This window comes from Mytilus edulis, chromosome 11 (assembly GCF_963676685.1).
Source record: "Mytilus edulis chromosome 11, xbMytEdul2.2, whole genome shotgun sequence".
NCBI lineage: Eukaryota > Metazoa > Mollusca > Bivalvia > Mytilida > Mytilidae > Mytilus > Mytilus edulis.
The window spans coordinates 12,099,904-12,111,784 of record NC_092354.1 but is presented as its reverse complement, the minus strand read 5'-3'; the positions used below and the strand labels follow the sequence as shown (position 1 = coordinate 12,111,784).

At 31.4% G+C, this 11,881-nt stretch overlaps 1 long non-coding RNA gene across 1 annotated transcript in view; it reads left to right on the top strand.

Moving 5' to 3' along the window:
- Positions 1–1,086: 1,086 nt before the first annotated feature.
- LOC139495142 (uncharacterized) overlaps positions 1,087–11,881 on the top strand; it is a 40,720-nt gene continuing 29,925 nt past the window's right edge. The window contains exon 1 of the long non-coding RNA XR_011657269.1: positions 1,087–1,229. This is a non-coding gene — a long non-coding RNA (uncharacterized lncRNA). The remainder of the gene's footprint in view (positions 1,230–11,881) is intronic.

The window sequence follows — 11,881 nt, the reverse complement described above, 5'->3', positions numbered from 1 at the left end:
TAACTGACATGCCAGCTCCAGACTTCAATTAAACTGACTGAAAAATTATGATTTCATCATATGAACATCAGGCACAATCCTTCCCGTTAGGGGTTTAGTATCATACCATCATAACATATATGAGAAGAACATAACCCGTGTAATACCAACAACTTGTTTTAGAATAAATGTGTTTAGTTCCGATGCAAAGACCTTATCAGTGACACAATATTAAAGTGTATGGTAGATAACTCCAAACGTTCATTTCACACAAAACATTACTTTCAAAATAGGAAACGAATGCATGGCAACAATAACAAAATTAATCATTGTACCATGTATTTACAAAATTGGAGTTGGTACTGTCGGGGGTTAATGTAAATGTGAACATAAAATACGATTTTAACGGCAAAGCATGATTTGGTTATAAAAGTCCAGAATTTCTCTGTTACAAGTCACGCATACATTGTAACTTACAGTTATTCCCCTTTTCACGAGAAAAAAGGACATGTTCATTCCTTGCAAGTACCTGTTTTACCACTAAGTTATATGTCTTATGCAGACAGTATAAAAAAAATTATACATCAATGTAGACTGGACAAGATAGAGTGGTGAAGGGCTACAAAGAAAGTAAAAACTTTTTATTAACAATGTAAATACAAAATACAATACAAAACATGAACATAACAGCCAGAGTTGTTAATGAAATATCAGGTTACTGTTTGATGAATATGAAGATTAACCCCTCATTATAATCTTTGACATTGACTTTTGAATGTCGTGTTCCTTAATGTAACCACCTATCTCACAATCTACTATATATGTACAATAGTTGGTTCATAAATCAAATTCAAATGCACTTTTCCTTTATCCAGATGCAATAAAAATAATATAAATGCGCATTTTGTTTTATTCTTGATAATAAATAGCAAATGTTGCATTTTTTCTAATCCGTTGATCTCTTATCCTTACATCATTCTAACCCTAAAAGTAATAGTTATTAAACAATCAATTCAGTATATGTTAGTTTTACAGCACAGCTTAGTGAAACCCTTCTTAACCCAAATGACGGGTCACCAAGCTGTGCTGTATAGCTAACATTTGATTTGTCTATAACTGTTTCAATACATGACAGCAGCAATGTAAACGTAAGTTTGTAATCCATAAAACAAACTTTCATATGCGGACTTCATAGTCAGTCCACAAATCCCGTGAAACAAAAAGGAAAATACGTATTCGAGAAGAAACAGGTTGGTAACTTTTTATATTACGAACTTGCGTTTTTTTAAATTTATTTTCAATGGTATTAATATCATGGCCCACGTTTTTTGTATAAATGAATTTCAATGTTAGATATTGTGTTACTTCTGTTAGATATATCGTGAAGAAATTGAACGATTTAAAACATGCCATTTCATATAAACCTTGTCCTGCTGGTCATGCTTAGTGTTCAAAACTGTAGGTTGCCCTCTATCATTTACGTATACAACAATCGTACTAAGGTCAACTCAAAAAGTGTATGTCAATAAAAAACTAACAAAATCAAAAGATATCAATCATCGGAGCGGGTGAAACATATGTGTCATATGCCTGACTTGGTACAGGCATTTTCATTGTTTGTTAAACCTGGTTTTATAGTAGCTATATTCTCACTTGTGTGATACTTGTTTAAGGTTCCGTTATGTTTATTGTCCTGACAAAATTGGGTGAGCCATCCAAATAGATATAATATGTAAATGTGACACAGCTGACTAAACAATTTAAACAAAAACCCTATTTTGTGTTGTATTTGATGGTATATTAACAAAACCGCGGATTACAATTTATCTTACCTCCTATACATTTCCAGGAATATGATTGGTTAAAAGCGTCCGCGTGCAAACCGTGTATATTTGATATTAGGTTAGTAGGGAGGCGGGGCTTATCTCATACACGGTTAGTAGGGGAGTTACGTCCCTTTATATGCCTTATTAGGTAAGAATGGGGCGGGGCTTATTTCATACACGGTTAGTAATGGTGTTATGTCCCTTTATAAAAAACAAAACGGTACTGAGAAAAAATCTTAAAAGTTCCAACAGACGAAGAAATTGACCATTAAGATTGAAATAAATTCATAAAACACATTTAAACCTTACAAGTCGTTATTGTTGGCATAACGATAGGATCAATGGAAGTATTTTCTTAGTGCTAACAGTATTGAAGACTTGCTCATTTTGAGAATCACTAGTCTTAATTTCACACGTTAAGATAGTCGGTAAGATAAATTCGTTACATAGTGTGCTAGTGACGTAATACGGTATATATGGGGTCAGTAAATTCCATATGGGGATTCGAGCTTCGCTCTCACCCCATATGGAATTTACTGACCCCATATATACCGTATTAGGTCACTAGCACACTATGTAACTAATAGTATTTGCAGTTAATATAATATATCATATATAGCACAAACGTATCGGTAAAATACGAATGAAGTATAGGTAGTACCGTACAAGGTAAATATATTTGAAGCAACTAATTAATTCATATCAAATCTTAATCATTCAAATTTTCCAGCCTATGGAAGAGCGAATCGATACAAATAATTCTGAAATCAACGAGCAACATTGTCTTATATCAAAGAGTTCCATTGTGGGAAATTTCAGACAAATGTTAGCATTTGTACGAAGAAATGTTGATTTCTCGGTATAAAGTAATGACTTTTTTCTTAAAACAGGGTGACATCTAACACGACATACGTCTGCTGTATATTTTCCATGAATCGTTTTATATAATAACAAACAAGGTGTATTTAAACGAGAAAATTGAATTGTTGAATAAATGAAACATAAATGCACGATTGATCATTTGTAGATAGATGTACACATTCAATAAATATCATGTAGCAAATCCAGTGGAATACAATTGAGATGAATTCAATTGTTTGCTAAGCCAAAATTACCTATAAGTCGAGGATACTGCTATATTTTATTATATCAATGCCATGTTTGTCTCATATAATAGCGATGTCTTTTTAATTCATAAATTTATGAATGCGATACTTTTCTAATATAACTGCTATAGTTTTCGAATATAAAATGAATACGATAACACGTGACAATGCATGTCAAGAAACCCGAAAACATAATTCACAAACTTAGTTCATGACCGGTGTAATGTTTGAGGATCAATATCACTAAATGTTCATATCTGTAACAAAATTAACGCTTACATGAACTTATCATTTCGAAAATGTTACTTGACCCTATTGATAGTTGACAGTGTTAACAACCTGTTTAGTCCATTGTTTTCAATCACATGGTTTAACCGACTAATTCTGTTTGAAGTGATGATGTAATCGCCGAATTTATGGCGGCAGTCCTTTTGTGCCGATTACTGTTTTTCAGGGGTATCATTTATAAATATGTATCAATCACTAATATTTATGGAAGATTTGTGTACAGGTAAATTGGCGCAAATAAATTCCGAATATTGGCGCAATTGATACATTTGGAAAACAAAATTTGGCGCGAATGATACATCTGAAATACAGTAATTGGCACAAAAAGGACTGCTGCCATTTGATTAGTTTTTCAAAATCAATTAAGAAATTTGAAAGATGTTACCAAAAACAATTTGAATTAAAGCAATGGTCTTAAAACTGCTTATTTACATACAAATTAAAGAATACTACTAAGAAGTAAAATCACAAAAATACTGAACTCCGAGGAAAATTCGAAACAGAAAGTCCCTTATCAAATTGCAAAATCAAATGATAAAACACACCAGACGAATGGACAACAACTGTCATATTTCTGATTGGCAGAATTGAACCTGGTTTTATAACGCTAAACCTCTCACATGTATGCTAGTTTCATCAAATTCTGTTATATTTACAACGACGCGTGAACAAAACAGACATAATAGGTAAAATTGTCAAAATATGAGTACATTAGTCTAATATTAATACCAATAACACTGCTATGATATTTTAAAAGTATCGCCTTAATTGTCAAATAACTGCATCGTTTTGACAGAAATCTGTTTTTTCTCAGACTCTGAGAAGTTGCAGTTGCAGTGATACTCCTTCCCTTGGTTAAGGAAGAATTTAGCTTTGCCACACATGTATAAGCCCTGTAAAATATAAAATTATGTAAATTATACTATGTAAGAGTAAATTAGAGTTGTTACTCTTTGATTGTGATAATGAAACAACACAAATAAAATAAAGAGAAAGTTTATTGCATATTGAATTGATTTATTTTCAAGCTGGCTATTCAAGGTTTCAGTGTCAAATGCTTATTTCCATTTACACAGTTATCGTAAAGTCAAAATTCAATCGCTGTATTTATCAGGGACAAGAATGACTGTTCTAAATATTACAAAGACGGAAATCTTATCTCAGACGTATGCATGTGTTGTTAATGAACGTTGACGGAATAAAACAGCTAAATACAGTAGTACTCCAGTTCTTATTGTATGTATATCCTATATTAAAATTAAATTGTATAACAGAAGACGAATCTTTATTGGTGTAGAATAGATCTTACAGCAGTTTCTGTTTCCTAATTGCTACGCCATTCACTTTTCTGGTTTATTTCGCTGGGACCCTAAAGTAAGTAGTGTACAAATTTTGTGTTGAAATGTCAAAATATGTACTTATACAAAAATATATGCCTGAATTCGTAATATTTTAAAATTAAGAATAAACGGGGATAAAGTGTTTAACAGTTACAATACTGCATTGTGTTTAAGTCCCAATAAAATCAAAATAACTTCATTAAACTCTTCTCCAATCGAAACATTCGCTTTTAGGAATATGACAGTTGTTATCCATTCATTTGATGTGTTTCAGCTTTTGATTTTGATTTTTGAATACGGACTTTCTGTGTTCAATATTCCTCGGAGTTCGGTTTTTTTTTTTTTTTGTATCATTGGTATTTGATTGAAAGATGTTTAAGCGAGTCACTATACAGTTCCTTAACAATTAAAGAACAATAAGACCAAAAAAATGCCAGGTCAAGATGTAAAAACACGCTCGATTTATTAGTGTGAATTACTGGCAAAATATCCGATTCTGCTTGCTCTAGTATGTTATATAAATAAACTCATCATAGATATTAGTGCTTTTTTACATTTTGGTACGAACGAACGAGCATAAATTACATTATTTTGCAATCTGATTGATTAATTACCCCGGTGTAAATACATTGTAGCACTCTACCTTTGTTCAACCTTGGATAAGTAAATTTTTTCCAAAATAAAGAAAAACATAAAATTAAAATTAAATTAAAATAGAGAAATGTAAATAAAATAAATTAAAAATAAAAAAATTTGAGAACAAAAATTAAAAAACAAATTTTAACATTTTTTTGCCCCGAAAATTAAAAAAACACTAAATATTTCTGTTTTTCGCTAAAATAAAGAAAAAAAGTATTTGACAGTGTACAGCAACATCGACGTTGAAAAAATGTTACAATGGAAAATTTTCATAACCATTTTTCTAGTTTCATCCTGGTTTTAAAATGAGTAAAAGAAAATGTTCATCAAAAATAAATTCGTTATCTTGGTGTAATGATGGGTGTACTGAATTTTACACCGTTGTTGAAATTGCATACACCCATGCTTTACAACCAAGATAAATAATATTTCCACAATTACGCTTTCAGTCTTTGTTTTATCCAGTCAAACAGCATCCTTGTCTGAATCAGACATATCTTTTATATTTTTTAAGAATATCGCAAATGAAACACGCTTTTTAATATCTTGAAGTAAAGAAAAATATACACTTACGTCTGTTACCTAACTTGTATAAACAACGATGACACACAATGACGCGTGAATTTTTTCAAGCATGAGTTTCACGATTAACTTTGAAATGAAAATATTAAAGTAGGATACTCTAAATTCAACGACAATATTCACAATTATCTTTATTTTTAATGAGTCATCTACAATCAAATTGTCAACGTGGACAATCAAGATTTCCCAGACAATGCTGCAATGTTATAAAAAAAGAAATCATGTTCTTATTATGTGAAACAAATCGGCCGATGGTGGTGGGGGAGGGTATTGATATGGATTCTTTTCTTTCTATTAATTTTCAGGTTCAATGTGAAAAAGAAACAAATGTAAAATGGGACAAATACTAAAGGTGCTCCATTAAAGTCATTAGAGTCGTTGCCTTAGTATTTCACAAATGATTGTCATGGTCTGTTTTGCAACTAATTATATCTTCAGTTAAATAAATGAAAGATGCGCAACTGATTTGGGATCATTCTTTTACACGTCGTTAATTTGTTTTAATCTAATAAACGTGGTCCTATAAGTTGTGCATATAGTAGTTACACAAGAACATTAGCAAACATGTGAAATCCAATGTCAATTTCATGGGAATTGGTGACAATTGACAAATACACAAAATCACACACACATACATGTAGCACACAGCTTTGTTTTAACTACTTTTATTAAGATATATAAATGTCCAACAACAGCCGACCAACTAATAGTGGATCATTAATATTAATGTCCTTCTTAAATAATGTTTATTAAGAACGTTACGTTGTCAATAATGTATCAATAGCATTACAAAACCACCGGGTTAAAACAGAAAAAAGGAAAACTATCCAATGTGTATTTCGGAAAATTAAACCGTCTCTGTCTTTGCTTCCTAATTGTAGATAATAGACCAAGGCGAAGATAGAAAATAAGGAGGCTGGGGATGTGTGTACAGTATAGGCATCCGGTTGCGCCAACCTTCTTATTCCGTCTTTGAGCTCAAATTATAAGTCAACAAATTATAGATTTTGCTTTTTCGTTTACATACACATTTTAACAACTAGATAACGTTGAGAATGGAAATGGGGAATGTGCCAAAGAGACAACAACCCGATCATAGAGCAGACAACAGCAGAAGGTCACCAATGGGTCTTCAATGCAACGAGAAATTCCCGCACCAGGAGGCGTCCTTCAACTGGCCCCTAAACAAATAAATACTAGTTCAATGATAATGAACGCCATACTCAACTCCAAATTGAACACAAGAAACTAAAAGTTAAAATAATACAAGACTAACAAAGGCCAGAGGCTCCTGACTTGGGACAGACGCAAAAATGCGGCGGGGTGTATATCGGGAAAATATATCTAGAATCTTACACTATATATATTTTAGATTTAATAATGAATAATAAGCAGTAAATATGCTTCGATGATTGAAGATATTAGTCGCTTTACGTCCAGTGGCAAATAGTTCATGAATATTAAGGACAAAAACGCAATTATAAGCTGAAAAGATTGTTTCATTTGTGTGCCTAACTCTATTGTATGGACACATCACAAGGCGACAATAGATAGTGCCGAGGAAAGAGGCGGGGAATCATATAATGTTTGGGGGGATAATATTATTATTTTTTTTTCGTGTTGCAAATTGTTGTTTTTATGAAATATTTGTTTGTTTATGTTATCTTACTTTATTTGGGTGATTTATATGCCTTGTTATAATTGCAAGTCAAATCATGCAGAGTTATATTTCTTTTATTTTTAAGAGTATTTTTGTTTTCTTCTGACGAGACTTATTTTGCAAAGTTATCTCCTTTTACCCTGACGGTATAATATTTTTACCGCTCGTGCGTTCCGATAATCCTATATCGCACGAAAACATGTAAGTGTATGTAATGTAAGTAACCTTAATAGGCAAATATTAAAGACTCCATTGAAGTTCCATCAGGCTTCGATTAGATAAAAATTACATAGATATGTCAAAATAAAGGATCCCTTAAACGAGTCTTGTGTATGATTCGTCAAATTGTTTATTACGACAACTCTATTACAGCGTATAAGGGGAGTTTTTGACACGCTAAATGAAAATATTGCTTGACCCTCACATATATTTTCTTTCCCAATTTAGACTACAGACTTAATTGAACGAATTAAAAGTTCATTTATCTTAAATTGAGAGTGTAAATTATACATGTAAATATCAGTATTAAGACACCATCTGTTTAATACTACTGTTTGTAATACATGAAATATAAAGTACAATGTGACTGGCCTGTAATAAGTTTGTCCTGATTCTGGTTGATGCATTACAACTTAGTTTGCTTTAAAGTGTAAGTGTTGAAACACCAGTCTAGACTTATTCCGTATTAATGCAAACTTTGGAACATTATGTAGATATAAAAAAAAAAAGTAAAATCACAAAAATACTGAACTCCGAGGAAAATTCCAAAAGAAAAGACCCCAATCAAATGAAAAAATCAAATGGAAAAACACTTCAAACGAAAGTACAACTGTCATATTCCTGACTTAGTATAGGCATTTTCAAATGTAGACAATATTGGCTTGAACTTGGTTTTATAGCCCTAAACCTCTCACTTATATGACAATCGCATCAAATTCCATTATATTCAAAACGATGCGTGAACAAAACAGACATTATAGGTAAAATTGTCAAAATAGGGGTACAGCAGTCATCACTGTGTCGCAATCTCAATTAGAACAAAAACAAACAATCATTTAACAAAGAAGCACAATAAGCATTTATCAAATTTAACAACCAAATTCATTCTAGAGTCGCGTGTTTGGCGTCAGAATGTACATACAAATAATGTTGTCACTTCATGAAATACACGACACATTCTAAAATTGCAGCGACAAGCATTAAGTGAGAGAAAAAACAATTTTTTTATAAATGACTTTTTAAAATGGAATTATATTTGTGTAGTTAGTAAAATCAAACTAATAGAGTTTATAGAAAGCCGATAGACGCCTGCAGTTGCTGACTGGAATATATAAGTAATAAGAAGTCCCATGATTCAAAGAAAATATCAAAAATCGTTAGTTTTAAAACAATCTAATTTATTTTCATAATATATAGGGGGTAAACGAATGATAACTGTTATCATTTAGAAATCTTGGATAATAGTACGTCTGACCGTATATAAACAGGACTCAAGATTAAATATCACTGCTATAGTACATTGTTATGTTGTACGTCTGACCGTATGTAAACAGGACTCAAGATTACATATCACTGCTATAGTACATTGTTATGTTTATGCATATATCAAGGTAACCATGTTTTATCGACTTTTCAATTATATGAGGGTTTGGTTGGCGGTAAACAGAAAAGAGAATTAAAAAGTCACAAAAATTAATCAGACATGTTCGCTAGTCATGTTTTTGAATATTTGTCCGATTTTTCGTTATCCTCTGGTTTTGTTTTCTATTTGGTTTTCCACGCTACCGTCTATTTTTCTTTTCATAAATCTTTTTACATGCCTGATAAAAAGCCATGTTTTTTTCGAAAATGTTTTTTAAAGTAAAATTTGTCAATCTCAAAGAGAAAATATTTTTCCTCCATATTTTCCATGACTTGTATCTGAAAAACTAGCACATTGAGCTATATGTTTTTACTGTTTTAGTTCCTTTACTAATCCCCTTACAATATTGACCAATGTTATGAAATGCTCCTTATTTTGCACCTGAGTAGCGAACATCATTTTAAAAAATGTTTTCCCTTGTTGGTCACTTCTAGCCAAGCATCAGACTGGACAACAGTGCAATATAGTTCATTTTCTGTCGAATTGTTATTCTATTTTTTATTTTTTTGGTTTAATATATATTTTACTTAAGAGTAACTTCAGTTATTACTTATTTCATATAGTATACTGTCCAAGTATTACTCTCGAAACGGTCTCTGATTATTTGGGTTTGGACACAGGTTTCCCACATTTTCCACTTTATTTAAAATGTAGTCTTTTGACTTCAGTTTAAATGGAATTTGACCGAGATAACTCGTTTTTGTTGTTTTTCCTGGCCGGCGGGAATTTTTTATGAGAGAGAGATGCCTAGAAATAGTATTTAGTAAAGTGAACACAATAGGTATTGTTGCAACTGCCATAATACCACAGCAACATGACGTCGTCAAAGAACGTAAGCGGATTCAAAGTGACATAAGTCATTGAAAACAAAGTAACTACTTTCCTATTTTAATCAACCGATATACTATTAGATAACTCGTACTTATTGCAATCTCAAGGTTTCGACCATAAAAATAAACGTTAACAAACATGTGATCGGAAATACACGAAGTATCCTAAAATTGCAGTGACATGCATTAAAAGAGAGAGAAAGAAGAATTCAATTATTAATGACTTTTTAAAATGGAATATTATTTCTATAGTATGTTAAAGCAAACTAATGGTTTTATGGAACGACGATATACGCATGAAGGTCCTGACTGGGATATATAAGTAATAAGAAGACCCATCATTCAAAGAAAAATATCAAAAATCGTTAATTTGAAAAAATCTAATTTATTTTCATAATATATAAGAGGGTAAAAGATAATAACTGTTGACAATAAGAACCCTTGGGTAGTAGTACGTCTGACCGCATATTACTAGACCCAAGATTAAATATCACTGTTATAGTACATTGTAATATTTATGCATAGATCAAGCTAACCATGTTTAACCGACTTTTCAATTATATGAGGGTCAATTACATTGGTATTTATATATTTACAAATTATATGTTGGTTGTTAACAGAATAGAGAAATTAAAAACAAAATCAAGAATGTTTGCGAGTCGTGTTTTGATTTTTTGTCCGCGTTTTCGGAATTCTCTTTTATTTTTTTTTTAATGCCATATAATGTTTTTCCTCGCTAACGTTTATTTTTCTATCCATAAATATTGTATATGCCTGATAAAAAAGCCTTTTAAAAACATCTTTTAACATCAATGTTATTTCCAATGTGCTTTGACTCGCGGTTATTGTATAGTCTGCGTAAATAGTTCTTGCTGCAACTGCATCAATATTGACACACTATCATAGCAATATGCAAATAAAGTTTAAGAACCTAAGCGGATTAAACTTTACATATAACTCGTCGAAAATAAAGTAACTACTTTCATTTTTATGTTACTTTAACGAGTACCGATCGTTGCGAATATGTAAAAATTGGATTTTTCATTATCTCACTAAAGTCGGTAAATCGCCAAATCAAATTGTGGGCAGTTGGTTAGAAAGTGCAAAATTCGAATTAAAGTATCTGCGAAAATAAGTTGTTTTACAGTATACGTCATTTTTACCGTTTGTATCTTTAGTGTAGCGGACTATATTAAAATATAGTAAGTGATTTTGTGGAAGAAGTGCGTGTACAATGTTTCAAAATATTAAAACGTAACAATAATTTAAATATTGTCACGAACTTTTCGTTTTGTGTGTTATAAAAAAGAAAAAAAAAGAAATTTTCATAATGATCAACATATATAGAAACACAGCTCAGATAGAATGGAAGCGCTTTTTATGGTTAACCTTTTACGAGAAAATACAATGTAAAAGATGTGGATCTGAACAGTAGTTTCTAGATAGTTTCGAAACAAACACGAATAAAATAGGACATGTAATTAATTTTTATCAGGAATTGTACTCACTATCGGTGTCATCGGGAAAATCAAGCTTAGATTTAAAATCATATGCCTTTTTATATGACATGTTACTAGATAACATAATCAGACCCATTTAAAGTTAAATCAAAAGTATGTTCTGCCCGACATTTATCTAAATAAAATCGATTGTTTTATTTCATTGTGTATTCAAAAGTGCTCTCCAAAATCTACCATTGAAATCTTTTCCATTTTTAATCGATAAACCAACATAAGACCATGCTATCGGAAATTATTAAGTTCAAACAATTTAATTGATTCCAATCATTCCTGCGATGTGATTAGGCCACAAAAAATCCTTTCATTGGATTTTCCAGTATTAAATTGGATACAGTTAGATAAAAGGTTAAGCATTTCGTTGAAATGGAGTTAAGATGTTCTGTTTTAGAATATTTTGCAACACCAATATCTTTTCGGAACATTTTTTTGGGGTGTTTTTCTTTCCTCGTGGCCTTAAGAGAACCACTAT